Genomic DNA, 12,172 nt, shown 5'->3' with positions numbered 1-12,172 from the left:
ATTTATATATTCGACTAAGCTAATTTAGAATTGGTATTTTTGATATTGAGATTTGAGACATAGGGTTAACAACATGGTTTCAAATTTGAATTTTAGATACACAATTTAATGCAACTCCTTCTAATCTAACCTTGGTTTGTAAGTTGTATGTTTACTCAGTAATTGTGCTTGTGTAATGTAACAAGATGTTTAATGAAATTAATAAAATAAGTTGGTTTGAATATCGCTATCTTTTAAATAAAAATATAGAATGAGACATAATTTATTGGTATTTCCAAGTTCGCCAATACTTTCTATTATGGGACGTCTCAAAAAAAAATTGACATCATTCTTTTAATTGTATTAATTTTACAATGTCCCCAAGTATATATTATTCAAATTCTATTTAACTAGTCAAAAATGTTTAATATGTTCTCTTTTAAAATTAATTTTCAACTAAAAATGAAATAAGTGAGGTTAGGACTAAGTTATGTTATCAATTGAGAAGGAAGAGGAGTGCAAATCATGTGACTCTATCTCCAACAAACAACTAGCAAAAGGTTTTCTTTTTCTTTAATTTTTCACATCACATAGGGAAATCGGGAAAAAGACAATGAAATTTGAACGTAACTTATTATATAGGAGCTAAAAAAAATATCTCTAAATTATAAGTTTATTAGGTGGTGCGCAGGGGCGAATTTTGTGCAATAGTTAGGAGTATACGTGAATTCAGTAATTTTTATCTAGATCCTTCATTTACGTTAACTATATAAGAATATTTAGTTTGAAAATTTTGTGTTAACCTGATTATTATTGTATATTAACTTGAGATTGCTTAATCAGCTTTTAATCGTTTTTTGTATTGAATCTAATTTAAAGAACATGCATGTAGAGTCGATGAATAGAAATTATTAGAGTACTATTTTTCCTAAAAAGTTTGTTAACTCAATCTTAACCAAATAAGGCTCAACCCAATTTTTTCTTTAGAGACCAATCCACAATCTAAAAAGTTAGGTGTCATTAGAAATTTATACATGTTTTGTTTTAAAATTAGTTTGTTTTAGAATTTTGTACTAGAAGAGTTGGTTTGTAAAAAAAAGAAGTTAAATATCTGAAAATATTTTAAAGCATCATTTGTCTGGAAACATACACTTGATAATCAAGAAATTTAAAATTGATTTAAATAAAATAAAAATGCGCTTTAAATAAATAAGTGGTTATTTTGAGATTAAACATGCCTATAAGTAATTTATTTTCACTTTCCTAGTTTAATCATTTTAAGTTAGTTTTCTAATTATAATTTCAAGGTAGAGGTAAGACTTGCATACACACAATCCTCTCCAAACTCACTCGTGAAATTGTTGACCAAATAATTATTAATACATTATTATTACGATTAAAAATAGTCTTATACTACATTTAATGCTTGTTTGGTGTTATGTTATACACATAAAAGATTATTAGTTAGAAGTCACATAAAATTTGGACAATATCACAATCATATAAGATAGGATTTGGCATTCAATGAAACTTAGCCTTTCATCCTCCGATAGGTTTAAGTTATATGCAATATTAATAGTATAAAGATTGTTTACACTTACCGTTCAAATTAATATGTAACAGCATATTAATTATTAATTTATTAGATTATTTGTATTTATCATTGAAATTACTCATAAATATTTTATTCCTTTTTTTTGGTTGTAAATAGGAATATTTTATTAAAAACTAAGTAATATTACATAGATCTTTCCCAGCCATCCCATTGGGATCGAAATATTTTATTCCATCAATACGAAGAACTTAATTAGTTCCTTAAGATTATTAGTATTTATCATTAAATCTTCTTCCCCTCCTATTTGATAAACTTAAACAGCAAATAAGCAGTTTATTTTGACTTCACTGTCTATATATTCAGTATAAAAGATGTACTCATTTTTTTCATATTTTTTTACCCGAATAAATTTCACTTACGATGAAAATAATTAATTTTTATTTAAACCTACTCATTTCTTTTTAAGTTACATTTTAAAAGTTTGTCCCTAGTCATGATTTTGATTTTTTTGGCAGGTAGAAGGTCGAGGGTCTTTCAAAAATAACATCTTTGCTATATGCACATTATTTTTCCCAAATACTGGGCCGTTGTCGTTGTCTCTGGCAAGTGGAAGATATTTTCCATTTAAAATCGAGGTACCAAACTAAAAACTTCCCTTTTTTTGGAGCCCACAAATGTTTTTATTTTTTCAGTTTTCTTTATCTGTCAACTTTTTGGTTACGAGGAAATTATTATTCCTTTCCATGAAATTGACATTCAGAACATGAAATTCTTGCAAATAATATATTTTAAGTGAGTATTTATTCAGAAAGCTAACAATGATTTGCAAAATAATTCAAAGCATAAGTTATTTTGGGGTTTTCCTTTCCTTTTTTAGGCAAATGACATGCTCAACCTATATAAAAATTAAGAATGAAACTCACTGATAAGAAGTCAGTGTTAACATATAATTGAGTAAATAAAAGTTTGTTATTTTTAACGATTTAAACTTTTAGATGAGATGATCACATTTTTTTAGGATAAATATTTTTATTTATGAATCTTTATGAGCACAATTATGTTCGTTTCCTTGATTCTTCCTCCGGATTATTTTTCATGTTTTGAGGTCTGGATGAACGTATTTCTTGAATGTTAGGATGATACGGACTTCTCTGAGATGTATTTGATCTCAATGAAAGTCGAACATTGTGTAAATTTTCTTCTTAAAAATATTTGATTATCAAGAAGCGTCTGGTCGCATTTTAAGTTAATGATGAGGTATAACGTCTCTTGATCATTTCGGCTTTGAGAAAGACATTATTATTTTGATTTCTTTGTGAATCTCAAGAGTTTATGAAATTTTTGAGATGACCACATAATTCAAGAAACTTTCGCTATCCGTTGTGTTAATGAATTTAAGTTAAATAATAAAATTATTCAAAGAATGGATAGTTAATTATTATGCCTAATCATATGCTTTAATCACGACAACCCCCACCATAATCACATAAAACGTGTGAAGGTATCATTGTGCTAAATCTCTGATAAATTGCTTCAATCATTCCAATTCAGAAAAAAAAAATCAAAGAGATGTTGAAATTAAAGTGGGATAAGCTAATCATTCAATTCTTTTACCCTTTTAAGGCCAAAAGATTAAAGTTGCTTCCATGTCATCGTAAGGTTACGAGTTCGAGCCGTGGAAATAGACTGTTGCAAAAATACAGGATAAAGCTACGTACGATAGATTCTTGTAATCCGATCCTTACTCAAATCTCACGTATAACGAGAGCTTAATGCATCGAGCTGCTTTTTTTATAGAGTCCAAAAGATGGACTTTTTGCCAAAAAGGGTAGTGTCCAAAAACCAAGAATAACACATTTATAATTAGACGTCAATGATTCAATGGGCAAATTGATGAATTAAAAAATAAAATATCTTCACTCAAATGTAAATTTTAAATGAACAAAAATGATGCATATCTATTACTTGTTGACTACTAATGACGTTGATGACACTTGGGAGGGCCCTTCTCCCCCACCCCACCCTCTTTTAAAAAGGAAAAAGCGAAATGCATAAATGTCCATTTAAGTTGTCCACAACGATTAAACGTACATTTCAACGGACTTATTTATCAAGTAAACACCTCAAGTTATTTTTCAGTGTATTTCTTAAACTCTCATGCTCGACAGATCTTATAGGTGATTACACTCGCGGATAATGTGGCAAATTAACAAATCAAAAGATGACACCTATAATTTCTTTAAAAAAAATTTATCTACAGTTAATAAAAACCAAATCGGATTCCCTCCTCACCAGTTAAATTAAAACAAAATGAAATAAACACAATTTTGAAAGGCTTCACTCGCTGCAACGAGTAGTACACACATTTGCCATGTCACTCACTTTGAAGGGTTTAAGAGATAACTTGAGTTGTCTACTTAATAAATATATCTGTTAGGTGTCCATTTGATCGTTGTGGACAACTTAAAGGGGTCATTATGTATTTCGTCAAAGAAAAATAATAAAATTTGCTCTTATACTATTTGAAATTGATAAATTCAATACAATAATAAATTCAGTGCAATTCTACACGTAAGGTTTGACAAATTGATCAATTTTATTCTTAATTAAATAGTATTACTTCATCGTTGCGTAATATTATTTTTTTTTCACTCTTAACCCCGAATGGAGCTCCAGCTTGAGGGTTTTTTCAAACAAAGTTAAGGGTTGAAATTAGACCCTTTTAATTTACCCATTTTACGTTGAAACTTAGTTAATAATAAGAATAAATACGAAACTTACTTGCTAGTGAAGGATAGTTGAGTAATTCCATATAATATGTGAAGTAAATTTAAATCTTTTCACTTAAGGGATCATTTGGTTAAGAAGCAAGTTAAACTAGAATTATAATAGGCGAGTTAAATAAAATATGATTAGTTAGTAGATATATATTTTTAAATAGAAATTTGGTTATAGATTAAAATGAGATATACATGATACAATATAAAATATGGGTTCAATTTCACAATAGATAAACTAGAATAACTATTAATATTATAAATTTTAATGTTGACTTTCTTAAAAGGACTATGCAAAAAGAGTTACGGAGAACAATATTTATGTCATTTGATTATTTTGGGGTAATTGAAAAATAGCCAGCATTTGCAAAGTCATTTAAAAATAGCCATTATTTTGCTGCAACACAAAAAGTTCCAGCATAATAAACTGGAGATTATAACACCTGTGTATGAACTTCCAACATATTATACTAGACCAATATATTATACTGGAACTCCAATATATTATGCTGAAAGCCAAGTATATTATACTGGAACTCCAATATATTATGCTGGAATATTTTTCGAATTTTGAACAGTGTTTTCGTTCAGATTTATCTTTACATGAAAAGTGACTAAAATTCGATTACTTTTGAAACTGTGGCTATTTTTCAATTACCACTTGTAAATCTGGCTATTTTTGAATTTCTCCCCATTCTAACCCGGAATATTTTTCTTTATTCAGAAAAGGGTTATATATGCCATGCGGATTAGGATAGATATGCCCGTCGTTAATAGTTTGGCACAGATATGCCCAATCCGTCCAATACTTATTCATTTATGCCCTTAGTTTAACGGAACCACTATTTTGTCTTTCTTAAATAATTAATAACCGGACCTAACTAAAATCTGCTGACCCGATCCGTTAGGACCCGACCCACCCTTATTTTAAAGATATTTTTTGATATATTATTTTTATTTGATTGAGAAATTTGTGATAATCATATTTATTTATTTGAGTAATGTGATAATTGATTTTTTTTATATATCATTTTGGGAAGTAATCCTACTAAAAGTAGTACTAACTAATATTTATTTATTATTTAAATAATATAATATTCGAATTAGTTTGTGCTTTCTTCAATTATTTTACCTTCTATTTTTATTTTTCTTAGTGGTGCTTGTTATGAAGTAGTTAATTAATAAAAATGAAAAAGAAGCACCACTGTTTTTAACAATTTATTAATTGTTTCATATTAAATTTGTAATGCAGAAAATAATTCAATAAACTAATAATCAATAATATAATGATCACTTAGCTAAACCAAAAAAAACGGACCCATTAGGTTAAGTTATAATGAATAGGGAGTTATTTGTATTTGTGTTGGTGAAAAGTACAAATAGATTATGAGAAACATAAAAATAGATGGTAAAATGATTGAAGAAAGCACAAACTAATTCGAATATTATTAAAATAATAAATAAATATCAATTACTATTTTTAGTAGGATTACTTCTCAAAATGATGTATAACAAAAAAAAATCGATTATTGTTATGATAAAAATCAAAATATGGTGGATGTCTACTCTTCCTCCATAATCTTTCTCTCAAATGGTTAATGACATATTCAATGACATATTTTCTATGTTCAATGACATATTCCATGACATATTTTCTTCACTTTTCATGCCTATATAAAGGCCTTGTAATAGATAGGAAAATACACACAATTGAAGAAGAAAATTTCTTCCTTTCTCTCTATCTCTTTCTTGTTCATGTTTTACTAAATTGTCTTTATTTCTTGTTCATGTTTTACTAAATTGCTTTTATTTCATAACATGTTATCAGCACGAGTCTCTAACCAATTGTATATATATCTACAAAAATTTTCCTACATCCGGAAAGATTACAATTAGAAGCTATACATATCATCATATGGTTAAATGTAAAGAGAAACTACATATGGCAAGTAATGAAATGTTAGAAGGTATGATTATCTTATACTTGTCATTCCTCTAAAATCTCATATGCACACAACTTCGTACTACACCTATATTACATAAGCACATATTAATATTACATCTTTTATATCGCATGAATGAAATAAAATTTTCGAAGTTCTATATGTGAAAATCATAGTAGCAGTTAATTGTTGATATGATGCATGTCATGGTAACCAAGGATATTTTATATAAATTGTCTTATGCATATTTGTGTGTTAACTATCTTCAATCTGTCCTGCCGCTTTTAACATTTTCTTTTACTTGGATGAATATTTTTTTTTCCTTTTGGATTTTTACACTTGCATATAGTACAAAAAAAAAAGAATAAAAAAATGGTCATACTGATTAAAAGCATAAATCACCTTGAAGAAAACAAAAAATACTTCACATCTTTATTTAGGTTGATTAATTACTTCTTTGAAATTTGGAAAACAAACCAGCTATTGAGAAAGTATACTTCATAATTTATGGTCGTATCATTTGAAAGCAAACAATGATTAGTATGACTACTAGAAGAGGTATTTTTGAGTATCCATGACCTACTTGATGTTTGCTACTGACTTACCATTTTTAAGTATTTTATATGAATGATGCACAAGCTACAACTGGTAAGTTGTTACCTTATAATGTCACTTTTCAGGTAATATAAATACTAAATTTATGTATTAGTATTATATGTGTGTTGTTACCTATATGGTGTACTTTTGATAAATTTATTCACTAATTGCTTGGTTGAATTGAGTGAAGGAAAGTCATGGCGTTAAATCAAATCCAATAGGTAGGATATACCCCGAAAACAATAATATTTTTGAGAGAGACTCAATAAATATTATGACAATGATTTTATGATCCTTTTAAACTCTAATAGAATTTAGAAGAAATATTCTGACTACAAACGGTTGTATTTCATATAGATGCTACAAATAATTAATAAAGCTTTACGCTGATTTGAGATTTGAACACTTATTTAAGAAAGCAAATTTGATTTGCTAAGTTGCAAATTAGTTGTGTATAACTTTTTTTGGCATGTGATTGAAATTAAGGCTTGAGAATGAATCTTAATATTGTTTAGCCTATTATGCCATTAATTGAGGAATAGACATCGGGATCAAGTCCTGATGCTCCATAATGATAAGAGTTGGGTTTGAGTCCCAATTTATTATGGCCTACCATGCCTTTATATTGGTAAGACATTGGGTTTGAGTCCCAATGTACCATATTGATGATATAATGATGACTAAAGAAAAATAATATATTTTTCATGAAAATGCATGAAAATTGTCCCACTTGATTTGCTCCATTCTTGAAGTGAATGTGATAACAATGCATAATAAGTTTCAATGAAGACAAGTGGTTAAACAATGAACGTGGGCGTTCCAAATATCAAAATAATAATAATCATCACTATGATTATAAAAGGAGAACAATAAGGGTTCTCAAAATAGTTCTTCAAAATGTGAAAGCAATGCTTACCATCAAATTGGTATGAAAATAATAAAGCACGTCGCTGATTATGATCCATTCCTTGAAGAGAATGTGACTTATGATAAGCATTGAGAATGCAAACCCATTCCTAAAGTTGAATGTGGCAATATGTGATAAAAGCAATGAATAAAGACATGCAATTCATGATTATATGAATACCACACAACTCACCTCTAAGGGAGGTTTGAGTAAAATAAAGAGAATAAATATTATTGTGTGGTTACATGAATATGTCATTGGTCGCGTACATGTGATATGCCAAATATTATTTTGTCATGCCTTATAAAAGTTATTAAAGACAAAATTAAAGCAAGAAATGATTTTGCTTATGATGATTTTGACCATGATAATTTATTATGATATAATTTTCTCTGTGAAGGAATCATTTACCATATGAATGGTATGATAAAAGATTTTGCAGTACAAAAGTTGTTAAGAACTCCGGAAAAACTAATTTGTCACTATCCCGATGAATAAACTTATTCATGACATTGATATTGTAAAGTCTCAAAAGAAACTTTTTGAGTTTCAAATATATAAGTCAAAGTGATTGGCATATTGGGACTATAAATGAAAGGAAGATTGAATATCTTCATATTTCTATAATCATACCGGGTAAATATGAAAGGTTACCCGATCTTCTTTCTATTTGTACTACACAAATATAAGCATGATGCTGGAATCATATGCCACAAGTAAACTAGAGATTTACTAAAATAAATATTAATTGGCATGACCGGTTGACCATATCGGTTCAATTATGATGCGAAAAATTAATTAAGAATTACATTGACACATATTGAAGAATAGAAGATTCTTCAAGAATTCTCTTGTGCTGCTTATTCTCATGATATACCAGTTAAAGGTTGGGATTGAATCCTTTGATTTCTGGAAGGAATAAAAGGTGATATATATATATGGGCCCAGTCACCTGCCATGTGGACTGTTTACTATAATATGATTTGGGCGCAATCACCTGCCATGTGGATTGTTTACTATAATATGATTTTAATAGATTCATCTATTTTATGGTCACATGTGCATTTGTTATCAACTTGCAGTTTGGTTTTTGCAACATTGCTTGCTCAAATTATTAGAGCACAATTCCATAATATAAATTATGATGATTTATCTTAATAATACTGGTTTAAATCCAAGTTGGTTTAGCAGAAATTGTATGCCTCCAATTATAGCTAAATCATTGGTTATGAGAACAAAACTCCCAAAAACGAAATTTGGTATGAGATTTATTATTTAATATACAGCAGCACTTGTACGCATCTAGCCAAGTTATAAAAAAATTTCCCTATCACAATCGGTTCAGGGTCAGGAACCAAATAATTTCTATATAGAAATATGGATGTGTTATATGATTTAATTATGCCACCAAAATGCACAAAGATGAGTTCCCAAAGATGGTTGGGAAATGTGTTGGTGATTCCAACATTAGGGGGAGAAAATGGGCAGCTGAGAAAGTGATACGTGAAATGAATTATTATGAATACATATAGATCCTCGTACAAGAAAATATAAACTTGAAGTTCAAGTGATAATTCATTTACAAATTATTGCCAGACGCATTTGCTGACCCAAAGCTAAATGTCATAGTTCAGCTGCTAATGCTCCAAATAGAATAAAGTCCATGAGGGACAGAGTCTATGGCACGCATGAAGTGTAACAGACCAATCGGTTCCAAAGATAAAACTCCTTGAAGAAGGAGAGGGGCAAATATTCAAAATGGTCATAATAAGGAGGCAAGTGCCCTAGAAGAGCACCACGACATAACACTTCATAAGACCTCATGGGAGAGGCTCAGGTACCTGAAAATAATGAAATAAAGAGATCTCAATAAGTTATGTCTTTATTGGGTAATAATGGAACCGACATAAAATGATTGTCGACGATATTGTTAATATAATGTAGCGCTCAATATGATTAATATTGACGAGGATCTTGAGATCAAATCTGTCATGAAATTTGGACGGATAAAAGATTGGCCAAATAAAAAATACGCAATGAAATTTACTTCACTTGAAAAATGTGAAGTTGGACGGATAGTCCAACACCTAAAAGTATAAAGTCAATTGAGGTATAAATGTGTTCTTGTGCGAAAGGTTCAAGTCGATAGACATAAAGACGACTTGTGGCACAAGAAAATTAGTAAATATCCTCACATTGATTATATGGAGACATGTTCTCTTATAGTGGATATAGTCACTTCAGGTTTTAATCTGGCAATATATGAAAAACTTGATATGCGTATAGTGGATATCATTGAAAGATTTAAATTGTCTTGGATCATATTAAGGTTTCCAAGAAATTTATTAAATAATGCTTCAAAAATCCTTATACAGATTGAAACAATCAGGGCCCATGTGGTATAATCGCCCGGGAGAATACTTGTTGAAAGAAGGGTATAAGAATAATTTAATTTGTCCTTGTGTCCTTATAAAAGGATATGGATTTGAATTTGTTATAATCGCCATGTATGTTGATGATTCAAATATCATTAGAACTCCCGGATAGCTTCCTAAAGCAGTAGACTGTTTAAAGAAAGAATTTGAAATGAAAGATCTTGGAAAGACAAAATTTTGTCTTGATCTACAAATTGAATATATGAAAGATAGAATTTTTGTCCTTCAATCAGCATACACTAAAAAGATTTTAAAGAGCTTCTATGTGGATAAAGCACATCCATTAAGTACCCCGATGGTTGTGAGATTACTCGATATAAATAAAGATCCACTCCGACCTCATGAAAATAATGAAGAACTTCTTGGTCCTAAAGTACCATATCGTAACGCAATTGGTGCGCTAATATATCTTGCTAACACTACAAGGCATGACATAACTTTTTCAGTTAATATCTTAACAAGATATAGCTCCGCTCAAGGAGAAATTGGAAAAAAAAATCAAGCACATATTGCGTTATCTAAGGGGGATTACCGATGTGGGCTTATTTTATGGCAATGATTGCAATACCGATCTTGTTGGTTATGTCGATGTGGAGTATTTATCTGACACACACAAGGCTTGATCTCAAACATGTTATGTGTTTACATGCGTGGCACTGTCATATCTTGGCGATCGACTAAGCAATCAATCGTGGCTACTTCTTCTAATCATGCTGAGATAATTGCTATTCATGAAGCAAGTCGAGAATGTGTATGGTTGAGGTCTACTATACATCTTATTCGAGACAAATGTGGTTTGAAGTGTGATAAACTACCCACAGTTTTGTATGAAGAAAATACAACATGCATAGCCCAATTAAAGGGAGGATTCATAAAGGAGTTAGGACAAAGCACATTTCACCTAAATTATTGTTCACACATGATCTTCAAAAGAATTGTGATATTAATGTGCAACGGATCCGTTCAAGTAATAATATGGCTGATTTGTTCACCAAATATCTACCGGCGTCAACCTTAAAGAAACTAGTGTACAAGATTGGGATACGAAGGCTCAACGATGTGAACTGATGATCTCATCAGGGGGAGTTAATACGCGTTGTACTCTTTTTCCCTTACAAGGTTTTGTCCCATTGAGTTTTCCTTGCAAGGTTTTTAACGAGGCAACCAAAAGGCGTATTTCTAAATATGTGTACTCTTTTTCCTTCACTAGGATTTTTTTCCCATAGGGTTTTTTCCTATTAAGGTTTTAACGAGGCACATTATTTATGGACATCCAAGGGGGAGTGTTATGATAAAAATCAAAATATGGTGGATGTCTACTCTTCCTCCATAATCTTTCTCTCAAATGGTTAATGACATATTCAATGCCATATTTTCTATGTTCAATGACATATTCCATGACATATTTTCTTCACTTTTCATGCCTATATAAAGGCCTTGTAATAGATAGGAAAATACACACAATTGAAGAAGAAAATTTCTTCCTTTCTCTCTATCTCTTTCTTGTTCATGTTTTACTAAATTGTCTTTATTTCTTGTTCATGTTTTACTAAATTGCTTTTATTTCATAACAATTATCAAATTACTCAAATAAATAAATATGATTATCACACAATTTCTCAATCAAACATAAATAATATATCAAAAAATATCTTTTAAATAAGGTTGGGTCGGGTCCTAACGGATCGGGTCAGCAGATTAAAGTTGGGTCCGATTATTAATTATTTAAAAAAAACAAAATAATGGTTTCATTAAACTAAGGGCATGAATGAGCAAGTATTGGACGAATTGGATATATTTGTGCCAAACTGTTTACCACCGTCATATCTATCCTAGTTCGCATAGTTCAATGGCATATATGGCCCTTTACCGTTCTTTATTTCATGAACCAAACGACCTCTAAATGAATGCTATCACATGATATATAACATGTGATCAGAAGACAAAGTCAAATGTATATAACTGAAGTAAATGCATGT

The sequence above is a fragment of the Nicotiana tabacum genome, chromosome 1 (assembly GCF_000715075.1).
Source record: "Nicotiana tabacum cultivar K326 chromosome 1, ASM71507v2, whole genome shotgun sequence".
Lineage (NCBI taxonomy): Eukaryota > Viridiplantae > Streptophyta > Magnoliopsida > Solanales > Solanaceae > Nicotiana > Nicotiana tabacum.
This window is presented reverse-complemented; position numbering follows the sequence as displayed.